The sequence below is a fragment of the Mytilus californianus genome, unplaced genomic scaffold, assembly GCF_021869535.1.
Source record: "Mytilus californianus isolate M0D057914Y unplaced genomic scaffold, xbMytCali1.0.p SCAF_3, whole genome shotgun sequence".
Classification (NCBI taxonomy): domain Eukaryota; kingdom Metazoa; phylum Mollusca; class Bivalvia; order Mytilida; family Mytilidae; genus Mytilus; species Mytilus californianus.
Window position 1 is genome coordinate 55,806,066 of NW_026262679.1, and position 5,307 is coordinate 55,811,372.

Consider the following 5,307-nt stretch of genomic DNA (forward strand, 5'->3'; position numbering starts at 1 on the left):
AAAGTCTGCATACAAGCTGTTAGAAAATTTGTTCTTCTTTTAACATTTAAATTCGAGGTTTACTTATACCAAGTAATCAATGAAGATTAGTAACGCCTAATTACTTGTATAATGAATCCGTATAAATCAGAATCCCAATTGCAAAACATTTACTATAATTGTTTACATCCACCTCATTTTGGATAGTTGTCGAAAATAAAACAACACCTACCACAAAATCGCCGTTTTGATGTGATTTTATCCAAATTTGAATCGTAGAGGTAACGTAATGACCTTCAGTTTGTACGTTTTCATTTGTATGATGCAACGTTTAGCCTTTACGCCTTTAATTTGCGCCAAAATCATTCAGGAAGTTTCGCGGAATTTTATTTTATTTCAAATTTATAAATTAATTCAAGTTCTAACGTATTATTTCTGTTTGTAATGCGTTATAATCGGATTAACGGAATTTAGATTTGACGGTGGCAACTCTTCGACTACTGTCAATGAGACAAATCTCCATCCGAATTACAATGTATAAAAAATTAAAATTATCGGATTATATCAGAAAATACACTGAAGAGATATCAAAATGCCGGACTTTTTTTTTATCAAAAATACATTTGTTGAGTTTGGAGGATTGATATTACAACTGACAGTCGGTATTCCAATGGGTACTAATTGTGCACTCCTTCTGGTCGACTTGTTTTTGTTCTCGTATGAAGCAGAATTCATTTAGAACCTACTAAAAGATAAAAAAGGAAAACGCACTTGCAAAAGTCTTTAATTTTACTTTCAGATATTTCGTCCATATTCACACTGTACGGACTTTTTATACAGGAGAGTGCTCCTTACGCAGAAACTGTTCCAACAGAGTTATGAGGAGGAAAGATTAAAAATGACAATCCGTACATTTTATGGACACCATCACGAATTGGTTGATCTATACAATGTATCTGTGTCTAAACTAACTAATGACATTTTTACCACGTCTTAGATTGTGGTTTAACATCTATGTCGTCTGTCCGAAGTACCAAACGTGACATATTCCAGAATATGACTGTTGTGCCGAGTGTGAATTTGCATTGCTATACGACTTTCTCGGTATTTGTGCATCCAACGTTCATGTGTTTATTTATGATGTCTCTGTTGTAGTTTTGGTTGGATCTTGTGTCTTATCGTTTGTGGTTTTAATTCTGTACTTTCGGTATATTTCACATATGTCTTATTTGTCAGTATAATCGAGTTAATTTTCATTTTCCATGGATATAGTATTATGCTAGTCCAAATAAGTATGACGTCGTCACAGCATTTATTTAGAATAACCTTTCAATACCGTAATAATCACGACAATTTTTTAGACTTGTATTGTCAAAATAATTGTCTGAACTTCAATATTTTATATTCGTTACAAAAGTACGTCATTGTTTGTGATGTCCTGGGCTGTCGTTAATGGAAGATGTTACTACATGTTATTCTGCGGTTTACATGTTGCACCGACTATCATATTATTTCTGTGCTGAGTATTCTTGGGTTTGTTGGTGCTGTCACGTAGTGATGTCATTTTAGAGATATTTTCAACATTGCCACATAAGCGAGAAGTTCGGCTAGTTATGAAACCAGGTTTAACCCACCACTTTTTTCTTAAAATGTCAGGAATATAGCAGTTGTTATAACAAAATCGTTTCTATATATGTTGCATTGGCGTTTGTTTTTGTTGCACTTTAGTGCAGTGTTTCTGTTGTTCCGTTGTTTTACTCTTATAGTTGATGTGTTTCCCCCGGATTTTTTTTTCTCTCAATCGATATATGACTTTTTGAACAGTGGTCTATTACTGTTGTCTTTATTTATAGGTCTGATTACGACCTTCAACACGAAGCCTTTGCTTACACCGAACAGTAATTTATAAATGGCAGCAAAATGACAAGTGTAAAACAATTCAAACAGTGGTCTAATCAATATAAAAAAGGAAAAACACCTAACAAATAAAATAAAAAAAATAAAAAAGGCATAAAATGTAACGGGATTAAACGTTTTAACAGGCACCAACCTTCACTCTAACCTGAGACAGAAGTGTAACTTTATATCATAAAGAGACAAACAATAAAATTTCAATTGACTTGGCTTAACTTGATCAAAAAGACATTTAAACAAACACAAGTAAACATGCACTGAACTGAAGTTTCATCTACGATACAAAGTAAATACAATTTTAAAACGTAGGTGCCTATATATATACATAAATTTGTTTTGCATGCACACGTATAAAAATTGCGGCTTTTATCCAACGCAATCATAGGTTTGGACGTTGTTTTCAATTTAGACTTGTTTATATTTTTTCGTTTGGGCTTGTATTATATTTGCCTTCGGGTTTATATGATCCGTTCATCCTATTTAGACTCCTCAAAATTCAAGAGTCTATCCTAAATTGAGGTAAATTGTATGGCTTTCCAAATACCGTTTCGATTCCTAACATCACTGAAGAGACATAAATTGTCGAAATCCGGATATGGTGTACAAAAACCTTTGCACCTTTTGTTTGCGGTATACCATCTTTTCCGCAAGTTTATTGTTTTCTGTTTAGTATTAAATTTATAATTAAGATCTATTTATTACATCGGTGATCCGTTTATTTGGCAATCGCCAGTGGCAGTCAGCAGGGTCTAAGAACATTTGTTGTTCGACCTGTTAGTCAAATGCGTTTTGTTAAAATATACTTTTTCACTTTTGTGGTCTTTTGGAAAATGTTGTTTGTGCTGTATTTAGACCCCTCTAACAAGAAATTTGTTTTGCATGCACACGTATAAAAATTGCGGTTTTTATCCAACGCAATCATAGGTTTGGACGTTGTTTTCAATTTAGACTTGTTGATATATATATATATATAAATCAAACCTATGATTGCGTTGGATAAAAACCGCAATTTTTATACGTGTGCATGCAAAACAAATTTCTTGATAGAGGGGTCTTAATACAGCACAAACAACATTTTCCAAAAGACCAAAAAAAAAGTGAAAAAGTATATTTTAACAAAACGCACTTGACTAACAGGTCGAACAACAGATGTTCTTAAACCCTGCTGACTGCCATTGGCGATTGCCAAATAAACGGATCACAAGATGTTACAAAATGGATCTTTTAAAATTATTAATTTAATACCAAACAGAAAACAAATATATATATATATAAAATGACTGAATAATAGCCAACGATAAATCTTACGGGGCGATGGATCATATAATTATGATACAGTACACTACAAAATATAATATATAACAAGTCTTAAGGGTAAAACATCAACAAAAAAATAATAATAAAATGAACAAATGTTAAATATTTCGGATAACAGATATCCTTCATCAGTATGATCACGATGTAAATTGAATCATATCAATCTTTTCTGATTATAAAACTATAACAATCTTGCAATTTATACAATAAAACAGTCAAAACTGAACATCATAGTGACGCTTGTACAATTCTAATTTTTTTTTTAACATGACGTAGGTTATATAGCTATTTACAACAGAGACTGCAAAGATATGCTTCCAATAAAAATAGTAATGTGCGATATGAACTGGTACAACTCTGAATTTCAAAGGTGACGACAGTTAAGATGTTACAAGAACGATTGCGTGGAAATACATTCCCAAAAAACAGCAGTGACCGATCTAAGCTGGTATAATATTTCAAATTTGTCAACGGTAGAGTAATTAAAACAGAGGCTGCGTATTTAAACATCCAAAATAAATAGCAGTTTGAAAATGATTAAAAAAAATAATAATACATTTTGACTAAGGTTAAATAATTGAACGTTACTGCGTATTTGTACATCCCTCCCAAATGAATAGAACCCTGTAATTTAAACTGGTATAATTCAAAAATTCATTAAAACTTTAAGAGTTCAGTACAGAAGCCTGAGTAACTGGCAACAAGTGATGGTAGGAAAATGAGTGATAGTAGGGAAAATGAGTGATAGTAGGGAAAATGAGTGACTCATTCTATGTTTTTTCATTAAATTTATGCCCTCTGGGGAAACTGTCCTTAGCTTTCTTATCCAAAAACCTTCCCCGAGCAAGTCTGTCGGCCCTTGACCAACTCTCGTTGTGGTCTATGATTGTGATGGTAAGTATTTTTAGATCAGTTGGGCGTGCCCAGATGATCTCAAATGACGACTTACGGGGAAGTCGGGCTTGCAGGTGTAGTCACTTCGATAACCATTCATGCGTTTGTTGAATGGCTGTTCTGTCTCGCCAACATACTGCATGCCACATCGACACTGAAGAAGGTATGCAACATTTTGGGTTTTGCAAATTACCTTGCAAAATATGGTATACACAGACCCAGTAGAGTGACAAGTAAATGTTTGAGTATTCAGTATTTGTTGGCAAGTCAGACATCGTCTGTTACCACACGACTTGCACCATCCTGCAGTTGAACCGCTTTTATTAGAGGAGACGTCAGCTCTCACAAATAAGTCTTTCAGATTTGCTGGTCTCCTAAAAGCTAAAACAGGAGGTTTGGGAAAGATCTTGGATAATTTTGGGTGATTGGCAATAATTTGCCAATTGGCACGGATCAAACGTGAAAGGTTAGTAAAGGCGGGATTGTATGTTAAAACAAACGGAACTATTTTGCTGTGCCTCTTCTGTTTGTACTGTAATATGTCATTGCGGCTGTTATTGTTAGCACGCACAAAACCCTTATCTACTAGTATGTCCCATTTCTTATAACCTCGTTTGGTCCAAAATCCGCGAAGTTCCTGTAACCGTTTAGTGACAGCCTCCTCAGAGGAGCAAATCTGCTTTACTCTGAGAGCTTGACTGTACGGGATACTTTTTGTACAGTGTTTGGGGTGACAGCTTAGGGGAGTATCTGTAGGTGTACAGTAGAGGTCTGTTGATATGACACCGTCCTTTATAGATGTAGTTGTGTCTAAGAAAGATATTTCAGAGTCGGAAATTTCATATGTAAAATTAATTGACTGGTCGGCGTTGATTGCATGTCTGATAAAATCATCCAATTTTTGTTGGGATTCAATTCATTTCATGTCAACATCATCGATGAAACGGAACCAAGATAGAGGTTTGGATAAAGATGTTGAAATGATTTGTTTCTCTAATTTGCCCATGAAAATATTGGCGTAAGAAAGTGCGATTTTCGTCCCCATCGCTGTCCCATTTATCTGAAGGTAATGTTCACCATTAAAGGTGAAATTGATCCATTTCAGAACCAGAGTAAGCAGCTGGACTAAACATTCGGTAGGTGGTTCTAAAGTGTTGCGCGAGTCCCATATTTCCTTACACGATTGTATTCCGTCATCATGAG